The 13,804-nt window shown below is 44.2% G+C and overlaps 1 protein-coding gene across 4 annotated transcripts in view; it reads right to left on the minus strand.

Moving 5' to 3' along the window:
- The window catches only part of znf532 (zinc finger protein 532), a 150,629-nt gene extending 149,596 nt beyond the window's left edge, over positions 1 to 1,033 (minus strand). For 3 of the 4 annotated variants that reach the window (XM_080181327.1, XM_080218749.1, XM_080218895.1), the window contains exons 1-2: positions 898 to 1,033; positions 728 to 811 (exon numbers count right to left, since the gene is read on the minus strand). The gene's annotated coding sequence lies outside the window, so the exon portion shown is untranslated. The remainder of the gene's footprint in view (positions 1 to 727; positions 812 to 897) is intronic. The other variant, XM_080218815.1, reaches the window with a different exon arrangement.
- Positions 1,034 to 13,804: the final 12,771 nt, after the last annotated feature.

Here is a 13,804-nt window from a genome sequence, read left to right on the forward strand (position 1 = left end):
GTATACAATGACTAGTTTGGAAAATATGTGAAGCTGGTTCAGTAGATAAACAATAATTCCTCATCCTGTTTGCAAAGAGTTGACCTGACAAGGTTCAGAAATGCAGTATTATAACTTGAGTAATGTCAGCTTTTACCATATGAAAACCATACAGAAGTAACATGGACTGGCCATGATCTTTTATGTGTCACCTTTAACTGTCAAGGCCTGTAAGCTGATGAATACTTGCAGCCAGGGAAGGGCTGGCATGGCCGATGCAAACTCTGAGCCTAATATTCCCTCCTACATGTTTCCACTGCCAGAAAGTGTGAAGCTTTAAACAAAATGCTTCTTCCTTGACAAATGCCCATTTCACGTCAAATAGACAAAATGTTTTCTCCTGAAAATGAATGATTTGAGTTGGCCTGAAAGATCCATTTTTTTTCTTACAGGGAGTACTGGGCACATTTTGCTTTGCACCTCAGTGAAGGGTGGATACATTTTTAGCACCTGTGGCACCTCGGTGCATGTTGTAAAACTCACCTAGCAGGAGGAAGGGAGGGAGGTGAGTGGTGACAATTGAGACCAGATGCTCCCACCTTCCCCCCACCCCCCCTCCCCCACACAACCTGGCAAACAACAGAAGCAGCGTCATCCTGGGTCAAGAATTCAGAGTAGATCATTAGCAGGGAGCTCAGAGCCTGCCTGCTGGCCCTGTGGTCAGTAGCAGAGAAAAAAGGAGACTCACCCTCTTCACTGTCCACAACAGCAAGGTATTTTAAAGGGCAGTCAGTCAGTCACACACAGCAAACAAGCCAGTGAGGTGCGATACCTAACAAGAGGGACAACTTTACAAAATCACAGTTTTGTACCCAGCAGAAATTTAAGAACCTGTTCAGCTTTATGTCAGAAACTCACCGAGTAATCAGTTCTGTCCATGTTCTGATCCAAAATGATCAGTGCATTCTGAAAAGGAAATTCAGTACTCAAACAGTTAAGGTACACATCTTTTTTTTAAAGACTAAAACGAGCTGCAGAAATGAACTGCAAAGGTTTGTGGGCAGTCACCGCAGAGAGTGTGCATGTCATCATGGCTGATAGCATTACAGGACCCAATTTAGGTATCCTCACAAGCTGCCAGAGTGAGAGAAATTAATTCTCATCATGTGACTTGCACTCGAGCCAATTATGCTTCTGATTGTAGTCTAAGGGTAAAATAATAAACACAGCACTAACTCCCAAATGTGGCTGCACTGTGTGCGCAACCTACTATGCTAGCTGTGAATTACAGAAGCAGCCTCTTAAGCTATCATTGTACTGACACTGGCAGTCTCTCCTGGGAATCGTGCAGTGGTCAAGGTTTAACCCTGCCGCAAATCACCTTGCCTTCACGCGGACTGACACTCACTCACTTTGATTGAAAATTCTGATTATTTCACCTTTCCTTAAAAAAATGCTCATGAGTTTGCCCGTTTAATTAGCCTTGATCTGTCTTTTTAGTGCCATATCTCAGTCTTAGTCTAACTCCCATGGTGCGATGCATGCAGAGTTGTGATTAAATGTCGTCCACAGATGTAAGAAAGGAGGGGATAGGTGCTGAGGCAGCAGTGAGAAGATAGGATGGGGAGGGACAGAGGAGAGTTAGAGCTGAACTGGAGGATGGTGGGGGGGGAGAGGTTGGATGTAGAGCACATTTTGAGAGGGATGATTTAAAGCAGTCGTTCCTACAGTGTGCCATGGCCCACTGATGTGCCGTGAAGACACCCAAGAGCACCCTGAGAAAGAGATTCAAAATGATTCAAAATTCATGTAACTCACCTAAAACTAAACTTCGTCTTCAGCTGTGTGATTGGCATCTCCAAGACCCGAAGCATCTTGGGCCTCCCACGCATGTGCCAGCTGGGAAAGAGCCGCACATGAACAGTTTAGATTTCTTACGCTGGTCAGACTTGTGCACATGACCAATGGGGACTGAAGACGGGGATCCAGGCACTCATGCAAAAAGCAAAATCTCAAAAACACTGCTTTAAATCATCCCTCTCAAAATGTACTCCCTCCTCTCCCATTCTCCAGTTCAGCTCTAACTCTCCTCTGTGCCTCCCCACCCTATCTTCTCAGTGCTGCCTCAGCACCTATCCTCTCCTTTCTTCTGTAGACAACATTTAATGACAACTCTGCATGCATTACACCATGGGAGGTAGACCAAGACTGAGATATGCCACTAAAATCCCTGGGAGAGCTGAGAGGGGTAGGGAGAGGTTACAAAAAAAAAATGAGAGGATAGGAAGTAGATAAGAAGAAAATTCCCACTAAGGGAAGAAGTCAGAGAAAATAGGAGGTGTGTGTCAATTTTTTTATATAGTTTGGAGTCGTGCCATGATATATAAAAGGTTGAGAAACACTGATGCAGAGTAAAGTTAATGGTTGGATGAGCCTTGGGGAAAAAGAGACGGAGAGTGAGGCATTGTAAGATGCCCAGGGAAGAAGGTCAAAGGTTACCACAGTGGAGTCAAAGCCTAAAGGAACCTGTACAGTAAATGAAGCTGTAGCACAGTCAGGAAGGGAGGGGGTGGCCCAAATGTAGTCATGTCTGACATGAAGGTAGAGAAGGGGTAAAGGCCAGAGAGGGGAAGAAGTCGGTGGAGGTAAATGAAACATTCCAACACATTTGATCAACAGGAGTGTTATGAAGCAAAATTTAACACTGAGCCAAATAAGGAAATTAGTGCGTGCCGCACAGTCTGTTTTAACCGTTATACAATGGACAAAGAATTGTGAGTAGGCTTCTTGTTAGTACAATAATATTTATTTACACACAATTAATAATCACCCACCCAATCAACAATAAGTTACCTTACAGAATGCTAAAGTTCAAGTCCAATACTAGACCTTGACTTAACTTTTGCTCGACTGGCAAGTACCCAGGCAGATATTGGCCTTTATCCGCATGTTGGTCTGCGTAATCCTCTGTGTAATCTGATCCTTTGGTCTGGTCAGACACTCTGGCTCTGGTCTTCCTTCCTTCTTGGGTGTGGTGGCTGTCCACATGCTGGTTATTCTGGTGGTGGTCACCATTGTTGTCACTCGTTTTAAAAGGTTTAGAAGAATGAGGAGAGATCTCATTGAGGCGTATAAGATGATGAAAGGGATGGATAGGGTAGAGCTGGAGAGGCTCTTCCCACTCAGAAAGGACAGCAGGACTAGAGGGCACAGCCTCAAGATAAGGGGGGTGCAGTTTAGAACAGAGTTGAGGAGGAACTTCTTCACTCAAAGGGTGGTGAACCTCTGGAATTCTCTGCCCGTTGAAGTGGTGGAGGCTGCCTCGCTAAATATTTTTAAGAAGCGGGTTGATGGGTTTTTGATAAGCGAGGGGATTAAGGGTTATGGGGAGAGGGCGAGAAAGTGGAACTGAGCCATGACAGATCAGCCATGATCTTATTGAATGGCGGGGCAGGCTCGAAGGGCTAGATGGCCTACTCCTGCTCCTATTTCTTGTGTTCTTATGTCCGTGAAGTCAGAGAGAGAGAGAGAGATTCTTCTGTTGCGCAACACCTTTTATACCCAGTTGGGTTTCGCACTATTTTGGCCATTGCCAAACAATCAATCAGGACTTGATCACACTGATTGATAAGGTCCAATCAGGTGCTGCCACACCAATCTTTGGACGTGTCTCAGATGGCCATGTCTGTAGGTGCTGGAGGCACATAGGACACACACCTGCCTCCCAAATAAGGGGTTGAGGTGCCCCCATGTCTGGTAAACAACCCAGTTTGACCCAAAAGTGTCCTTTGTCCTGGAGATGGCTCATATCCTGTGTATTCTAACTCCTGCAGCTGCAGCCTTTTTACTCTGTCCAATTTATTTTGCGGCTGTCAGCCTGTCTCTTTCAGTGCTTGTCCAATTATCCCAGCGTGCTTTTACAAACCAGCATCTTAGGTGGCCCATTTGGCTGATGGTACGCAAGTTCAGTTTTTTCATACTTGAGGCCTCCTGCCAGCTTCATATAAAGGTCTTCTATCCTTGGGATTGGATATCTACCTATTTGGATAGTCCTGTTCATGGTCAACGTGAAATTGCCATAAATCCCCACTGTACGGTCTGGTTTTAACACTGGGTCTATTGGTGCCACCCATTCAAGAATTGCTTCTTACAAGGTGATATGCTTGTGGGTTACAAACTGTAAGTAAAATAACTTTCTGTTTTTCTTCTGAAGTTATCTCATGGGCATCTAATAAGTATCAAAATCTTTTGATGCACTGGCCCCAATTTCCAACCTCCAATCAAATGGATCAATTTTCCTGAATCATGGCATAACTAATTAACCATGGTTGTGACTGATGCCTCCTCCCTCATAGGTTTTCAAGGGCCCCTCCTCCTCACCCCTCCCTGGCAAATGACAAATTTTCTGACTGTGGACTAATCCCATTCTTGTCACCAATGTTGTAGAGCAAAGTAACATGACGAGGAAGCTTTAAATCACGGTGATTAAATAACAGCAGCAAAACAGTACACATAAGCTCAACACTGATACAGTTCATGTTACTCTGACTCCCTAGTTTGCAATGCGGGTTCCCCTCCCTGCACCTATGCTCTACCACTCCATAGGTCGGGGTTCACATGCTCCATTGCAATAGGTCCTGAGTAGGTCACATGACCCACGAACAATCGCCCCTTAGAAGGGCCGTTCGATCACAATTTGTAATGGCAAGTTGGATCGCTTTGCCATTTGAAAGAGAGGACCAGAGACAATAATAGCTGATAAATCTACTGGACAGGATCTCATATCCGAATCTGCCAGAGAAAATGTTAGCTGCTCCACAAGACAGAGCAGCACTAATACTAACTATAAACAGGGCACCAGGACCTAAGGTGAGCAACCTGCAAATTATTGGTTTGTGTGGGTGTATCATTTGGTTAAAGAGGGTCATCAAAAAAAATTGGAAAATCACTGGTGAAGATGGACAAGGCAGCAGATACCTGGGAACACCACCACCTGCAGGTTACTCTCCAAGCCATTCACCATCCTGACTTGGAAATATATTCCTTCAACTGTCTCTGGGTCAAAACACTGAAACTCGCTCCTTAACAGCACTGTGGATGCACCTGCACCTCATAAACAGTAGCAGTTCAAGAAAGCAGCTCACCACTGCCTTCTCAAGAGCAATTTGGATGGAAAATAAGTGGCAAGCGACGCCCATATCCTATCCTTGTGCGTTTCCTTACTAAAAATAGATTTTAAGGTTTACTTAAATTTTGTGCAGAAATGAGCTGACAATTCAGGGCAGCGCAGTGGTTAACATTGCTGCCTCACAGCACCAGGGATCCAGGTTCAAATCCTGCCTCTGGTCACTGTCTGTGTGGAGTTTGTACACTCTCTCCTGTATCTGTGTGCATTTCCTCAGGCGCTTCAGCTTCCTCCCACACTGCAAAGATGTGTGGGTTACATTGATTGCCTTAGTGTCAGAGGGATTGGCAGGATAAATATATGGGTTGACAGGAATAGAGCCTGGGTGGGTTTGTTCTCGGTGCAGGCTCGATGGGCCAAATGGCCTATGGAGCTTCTATGATTCTATGAATTCTTGGAACACCTTACCACAAACTCTTAGAAACCAGTCAGAGACTGCCAACTGAGTGCCTCAGAGGGATTGACCATGTGAGTGTTACCATGCAGCCAAAGTATAAAATGAAGCTGAAAGCCCTCATCAAGACAATGCTGTCAGGATCAAAAATTTTAACAGGATATGGCTCTATGGAAGCAAATCGATTCTGGATCCAACTGGGCTGCACTCACTCATCCTAATCTGACTTTCTAAGCAGTAAATGTATGCTTTAAATCACTCTCGGTATTGTTTTCAAATTTACCTTTTTATAGTTGTTGGATTTGTGGTTAAATTGTGTCAGTTGTGATCCTCAGGGGGCAATCTTACCAGCTCGTCCTGCTGGTTGAGCGGTGTGGCGAGTCGGTAAGATCAGACAGGAGGCAAAAGCTTGGGTTTTTGCCTCTCACGATGTTACCGGTCCCATTCTGCCAGCACAAAGTGGATTTCAATACTCACTGGGTGATTTAAATATCTTTAATGAGACCTGGATGCTGATGGGGGTGCAGGGCCATGATGGGGAGGCAGCGGGCCGGGAGCTCCAAATGGCAGAGTGAAAGTAAGTGTTAAAGCTGAGCAAGAATGACAGTAAGGAGAAGTCTACAGCATCCAGGCTTAAAGTCAAACTTGGCAATGGAGCTGATACATTTCAAATAAAAATGATGAGACTTGGAAAGGAATCAAATGAACGTCAGTTGTAGGAGAGAGAGTTTAAGATTCAGCTGATGGTATTTGTTTTTTTGAAACATTGGTCTAAATGCTGCTTCCTGCTGCAGATTACTGCAGCATCAGTTTTAGAAGGTTGCACTGAAAGTAGTAACTCCCTCCCTGACAGCACTGTGGTTGTACCTCCATAAGAAGAAGTCTGACAACACCTCCATTACAGGGACTACAGTGCTTCAAGATGTCTGCTTACCATCAGCTTCTCCGAGGGCAATTAGGGATGGGTATTGATGTAGGGGGCTAATTAGACCATTAAAAACATATAACCATGGGTTTCAGAATGCAATACTGTCTTAAGAGGGAATGATCTTAAGCTATAGAGAGCACTGACAAAGGCTGTTGCTATAGGAGACAGCTCTATATGAACAACAAGTATTTCTCATTTAAAACATGTATTTTGAGTTTATAAAGTGGGTGCAGTTTGCTTATAGTGACATTTTGTGAAAACTTCAGCCAACAGCAAAACACAGCAGGGCTTGATGGATGAGGCAGGTGATAAGGCCTGCATTCCAGAGGACAATAGTTCAACTGAAAGCAGACTACGTTATCAGCAGTTGTCAGGAACAAGGTGGCTACTAATGCCAATCTGATGAATAGAGCTCTACAGCCCAGAGCTGATAACACAGATGGTGGGCTGATATAGGAGATTTCTCAGGGTCGGATGAGAGTCACGTGGGTTAAATTTGGTGGGAACCATTCTCACATCTCACTATCCAGCATTCTCCATTGTTGGACAACAGATGGGAGGTGTGTCCGTAATTAATAACAAATGAAATCCCATGATGTCAAGATGTGTATTATTATTAGCTAGAGTTAATGACAGGATGTTTATTGACTGATTTATATTAATGTTTATTGGATAATGCCCACCGGAAAGGTTGGCAATATGATTTAATAAATGTATAATTGTCCTTGTGAGGACTTTATATCTTAGAATGACATTGAGCTGCCTGCATTCTGTACCTCGAATGCTGGGCTACCTTATAGCATTCTCCCATTCAATCGTCTTTAAATCAGATCAGTTGTTTCACGAGTCTCTGTATTGGTTTAACTTTAGCAATACATAGCCTCAAAAGGAAAACCCCATCAACAGGTATTAACTGCTGGCCTAGCCAGTGACACCTCGCAAAACTGTAACTAATACATTTCCTCCCTTCCTGTAAGAGAACATATGAACATACAAATCATGAACAGGAGTAGGCTGTTATCAAGCCTGCCGCACCATCCAATAATGCCAAACATGTCTGCACCTTAACCCATTGAAAAACTGCAGGATGCGAATGATTAAATAGACCTAAAAGTTCCAAATACATGGGCCCAGAAATCTGGTTGCACTCAGAACAAAGACTGTGGATGTATTGCAGACTCTGATCTCAGAGACCACATTAAATTTGTGCATGAACTTCATTAATATGAGGTTGAATAATAGAATGAGTTCTATTTGCATGCTAATCATCTTAATGAGATTGTGAGGCAGGGTTGGCAAGGCTGCTCACCTAAATCAGGCTCAGTATGAGCCTTGTTAAGAGAGCTTAAAAGAGGTCCACTGGGATTTTCCAGCTGGCCTCCTGCTTCACAACACAATGGGAGGGCAGTTTGTCTGCCTGGAGTCAGGCATCCAGCAACAACCAGGGAACCAATTCTTCAGCCAGGTGAGCAGTCCCTTAGTGCCTACCTGGTGTGGGTGCAGCCAAAGACCACACTGAAAAATCATACCATCATAAAGCCACACTGCCAATTTCCATAACAGCTCACACTGCTGCCACGGGAGGTCTAATGGCTGCCACCTTGACTCTGGGGCAAGAACTAGTAGAGTTTTCAGAGCGGTGCATCACTCATGCATCCTGTTCTCATACAGTCATAGAAACTTGAGGCACAGTCCCAGGAGGGTGACCTTAGCTTCCCATGAGAGCCACTTTCAATACCCATCGGTTGTAAAGTGGGACAAGAAACTCCCACCAACTTACTGATAACCATATAGGAGTTAGATCCATGTAGAAATAAGATCATTGGCAACTCAGAAAATATCTCTCCTAATTCTCGTGTACTTTACAATATGTTTTACACACATACTCATTTTTTTTAGCATGTTTTAATAGAATACGTGTAATGCATTTGTATGCAATAGACTTGCGTATGTGTGCACAATACTCTGGAGGAACTTGCTTTGTATTAAACTTTGATTAGGCCAGGTTTACATCATAGAGGCCCAGAAGGATTTGCGATTGTTTGCCTCAAGTGGATATGTTATTGTGCAAACACCAAAATACAATTCAGTGCCAAGGCTTCCTGCACCTGTAGCCTAATACCAAGTACTAAGAGAGTCCCGGCAGTATTACTGTATACTTGAATTATGTTGGGCACATTGGCAATCCTACTTTCTTATAACTGAAACAAGTTTGACCCCCAAGCATGCTAGCTACTTAGATAATGCGGAGAAAATTCAGAAAGGTCAACCCAGGGAGTCATGGCTGAAAATTTTAAAATGGAGAAATTGCGAATGTCATTACTGCGGGAGAGCACACAATTCCCAATCCTGCCAAAGCAACTAATACCAGAGTCAGCAGCCAAAGGTTGCCAAAGCATCCAGGACCAAGAACAGTCCTACAGGCTTTAGTTTGGCCGATACAAGATGTATTGCACCAGGCAGCTATCACATTTACACATGGACGACAGATTCTGGATCCAGGACCTTGATAGAAAGAGCATTATTGTCTAGAAAAATGATGGCCAGCCGCGATCTTGCCTTGTCTGTACTCAAGAAGGTACAGTCAGGAGAATAGGAACACCCTCCTCTTCATTCATAGAGGTTATACATTGGAGAGAAACTGAATAAGATGACCAAACACATCCAACTCAATCCCCTATTCATCAAGTCTACCCAATGCAACAGAGTCCATCACTCCCTCGGAATGATTCAGAAGAATGATAAATCTCCAGATTGCCTGAACCTGTAATTACAGAGACTTATAAAGGGTGAAGCACGAAAGAAAGGGTAATAGAAGTAATAGAAAATATTTGGGGTAATAAGAACATAAGAACATAAGAAATAGGAGCAGGAATGTAAATACATTGGATAAAGACTCAGCTGAGAGGTGAAGTTTAAGGGTCTGTAATAAAAAGGGCTAATGTGGGACTGAGTAAAGTATGACCAATACTGTGATGTAAAGGAGCACATGAGTTAAGAAGACAGTCTTTTACTGAATAGGGAAGTGTGTAGAGGTAAGCATGGAGACAGTTCTTAGTTTAGACCTTATACTGTTGAAGTGAGCTGCAAATACTCCTAAACTGAGCAGCATGGTTCTCAGGATATCATCTAAATGTTGCCTGCTCACTTAATCACCTGAAACTAGCTGGCGGTAGCTGGCCACTCCTGAATGATAGGAGATTAGAGGTTACTGAAAATCAAAGGGACAGTAAGTAGAATGCAAGGTTTCGAAGGGAAGGGTTGGTGACATGTTGGGGCCCGTATTTAGGGCAGGAGAGGCCTCAACTGTTCTAGTGTGGTTTGCAGAAGCATTTCTGCTTTTCGTGGCCTCATAAAGAAAGTAGGAAAATGTAAGAAGACTAAACATTTTAAAATAGAAAACTCAAATTTATATAATGGGCAGGAATGTAGCAGTGCAGGAAATGTCAGCAGGAGGCCAAAAATGGGAATAGCGACTGATGTCCGGCCAGTCACAATCTTCCCAGGCCATTTTTTTCGACATAATCAATCTCGCGCTGGGGAATAGCCTGAGGCTGATTACAATATGCAGATTTACATCTTTTTAGTGAATCTGGAAAGGTATCCTTTCCAGCCCTGCTGGTGGAGGTCCACACCAGCAGGGATTACATGTCCCCAGCAATGGGGACCAGGCATAATGGCTTTGCTGGTGCAACTGGAGGCCATTGAGATCCCCTGGGAGGTCAGGGGAACGGGGGGATGGAGTGCCCCTTAGGCAATGTCAGCTGGCAGTGCCAGCCTAACATCCTGGCAGTGACTACTGGGCAGTGCCAAGGAGTGCAGGGCCTCACGGGGCAGGGAGGAATGGGGGGGGAGGTGAAACCAAACCATGTGGGGGAGGTAGGAGGTGAGGGAAGAGGGGAGCTCTGCACAGAGGGTGGGGGCTAGTGGTGGGGCCAGTGATCAGAGGCTGGGGCTAGAGATCAGGAGGTCAGCAATCGGGAGTGGAGGTGGTGTGGCAGGGGGTGGGGGGGGTGGGTGAGGTTGGGGGGGAGCAGGATGTCAAGCTCCACACAAACAATCACCCAAGGCCAGAGTTAAACCTGAGTCTCGGGCACTGCGAAGCAGCCTACCCATTGTGCCACCATGTCACCGATGGGACGCAAACATGTACCTCCTCCAGTGAACTCCCTGGATCTTCATTTGCATTAATCTTCACCATAGTGAGTAACCTTTATGTCTACATCTGTGACTTCACCAAACATACATCATGTGACACTAATGACTGGACAGTACACCTCTCACCGTCAGATCTCAGGCAAACATTGTTTGAACTCATGGTAATTACTCATCAAGGTTAGTGGTATTCTCCAACAGCTATACTGATGTTTGTTGTTTGTAGATTGCACAATTATTTGTCACACCTAACGCCAATTTTTCAATGTGTACCTTGCAATAGTTTACATTATGAGAGTGAAGGTTTGGAAAAAGTAATATCAAACGCCAAGCACCATAGTCTGCCATGCCTCTCCACAGTTTGATCTTGTCTCTATTCTTAAGGCTGAATGTCATTCCATGCTGAATTCCCACTCTCCCCATGCATGACACTACGGAAATAAGGATCAACAGGGAAAATTACAAATGTCTGCAAGAGGGGTTTGATGTCAGAGATATGTGTTCATGTTGATGAAGCCATGAGTATCCTGCGAGGATCTTCCATTGCTCCTGGATGGCTGACCCTTGTGAAAAAGTACACAGCTCAGTATGGAATTGATTGCATAACAGTGCCCTCATTGACTTTGAGTATATGCAAAGGATTGGTCTTTGTGAATCAAACCACATCAAGGACTGTCATGCTGTGAAGATGATGCTTTTGCATACCTTCTACGTCCTCAGCAGGGTCAATGAGGACAGGAAGCTGATGTTGATTGCTGCGTTAATATTTAGTCTCACAACACCAGGTTAAAGTCCAACAGGTTTATTTGGTAGCACAAGTTTTCGGAGTGCCGCTCACCTGATGAAGAAGCAGCGCTCTGAAAGCTTGTGCTACCAAATAAACCTGTTGGACTTTAACCTGGTGCCCACCCAGTCCAACACCGGCAACTCCACATCATGTGTCAATACTGACTGGCCCTCATTTCTCCCTAATGCAAATGTCATCATAAACTTGTCAGGCTTCTGATGATTGCAGGGTTCTGAATGTTTCCAACTAATCAAACCATTGCCTTGGTGAGGCACTCTCTGTGAGGATAATGCAAAAAAAAACCTGACAGTTCTGGGTGCATGGTGTGGAGTCAAATGTCACCGTGTCCTGAAGTGCGAAGGGCAAGTGGAGGTGAATTGCAGGATGGTACCTCTGCATTTTGCATTAGTGAGGTCTGATATTGGGGGAAATTGAGTTATCCAGATGCTGCTCTTCCTTGAGATGTCTAAGCACAAACAAATGATTTTTGTGTTAAGCCTCCCCTTAGTAAGCTGGTGTCATACAATTATGTGCAACTGGCTTCAGCTACTTGAAAGCTACCATGCTCACCGACTTGGCAATGCCATGGTTGAAGGGCTATATATGTATTCATTGTTTAAAGACTTGCACTACTTGTCACATTCTGCTGCGATCACATTTTGTAAAGACATGGAGAAACTGGCATTGGACTGGGGTGGGCACAGTAAGAAGCCTCACAATACCAGGTTAAAGTCCAACAGGCTTATCTGGAATCATAAGCTTTCGAAGTGCTGCTCCTTCATCAGGTGAGTGAATGAGTGAATTGATCAGGTGGCACTCACTTGATGAAGGAGCAGTGCTCTGAAAGCTTGTGATTACAAATAAACCTGTTGAACTTTAACCTGGTGTTGTGTGACACTTTGCAAAGGCTTCTATGTCTTCCAAGGCTAACCCCATTGTTAAGGCAGAAGGTGAATTTTTTTTTAAATTGCCCATCCCTAAATGCCCTTGAGGGGGGCATTTGAGAGTCAATCACATTCCTATGGATCTGGAATTGAGTGTAGGCTGACCAGGTATGGCCGGCAGATTTTCTCCCCTGAAGGCATTAGTGAACCAGATGGGTTTGTATCACGATTGACAATGTTTTCATGGTCATCATTAGACTTTTGATTCCAGATTATTTTTGAATTCAAATCTCACCATCTGCTGTGGGATTTGCACCTAGATCTCCAGGGCATTATCCTGAGTCTCTGGATTAACTGCCCAGTGACAATACCACTGCGCTACTGTGTGCCTTGACCACTGGTTCCATGATCACTTTAATGACAATACATTCCCTTTTGTAGCAGAAGGTTGTACAGGGCAGAACAAATAATGATAATGTGTGGTTAGTATTGAAGAACCCCACCTGACTGGTCCAAGCATCAGAAGCCCAGCCTCAGGAAATCAATAGTTTGCTCTATTAAGGACCTTGTGGAAAAATGTGAAGATGTACACTGTGGTCAATGAATAGGCTTCATTAGCCATGTGTTTAGTGGGTAAGGTTCCTCAAAGATCTATGGCACCCATGAGTGACTCAAGTTTAAGAGTTGTTAGACCTCCCTGGATACCTAGCACAAACATGCTGGTTCTGCGTTTTGCAATCATAAATGAACTGCATGTACTGAGTGAAACCTTTTTCTATTAATTAATCTCACAGGCTGCTGCAGGAAGCTTTTAAGGCCAAATTTATGCAATCAGTGACACCCTGCACTTGCAGGAAACCAGAGATTACAGCGATAGCCACAGCTCTGGCAGTCTGGCTTGTGTCATCCATGTGGAACTGCACGTAATGGTAGGTTTCAGTGAAAATGACAATGCTCACCTCCCTTATGCATATGTGTGTCACTGACTCTGAGATTCTGCAAAGGTCCCCAGTGGAGCCCTGGAATGATTTACTGGCAAAAAAGTGGTAGAAATCTTCAAAGCAACCAGCATGGGATGCCCTCCAATGCCTTGTGGCATGAGTTCCTCATAGAGAAGATGGCAAATGTGAATTACCATATCCTTGGCAAGGGAAGGAACGCACAGCATTGATTTTCTGTCTTTATATATGAGCTGTATCATCCTTAGGCCCTTGGTCATGCCAAAATTGTTTGTTGACTTTGTCCTTCTTCAGGATCATCTGTGATTCCTAGAGCCCTGCTGACGCTTTCTCCTCAGAGTTGTGTCAATCAGCAACAGACCTTTCTTCTTGTTGTTCTAATCAAAACTATCAAGAAAGTAGCATTGCCTACATCCTGCATTCTCCATTCCTATTTGTATCTTGTATACATTTGTATCTGTGAATGGATACAATAAGCCTACCATTATAGATGTTGATATTCATATTCCCCTCCCTGAACTCTTCAATACCGA

The sequence above is a fragment of the Carcharhinus amblyrhynchos genome, chromosome 1, assembly GCF_965287045.1.
Source record: "Carcharhinus amblyrhynchos chromosome 1, sCarAmb.v2.hapA, whole genome shotgun sequence".
NCBI lineage: Eukaryota > Metazoa > Chordata > Chondrichthyes > Carcharhiniformes > Carcharhinidae > Carcharhinus > Carcharhinus amblyrhynchos.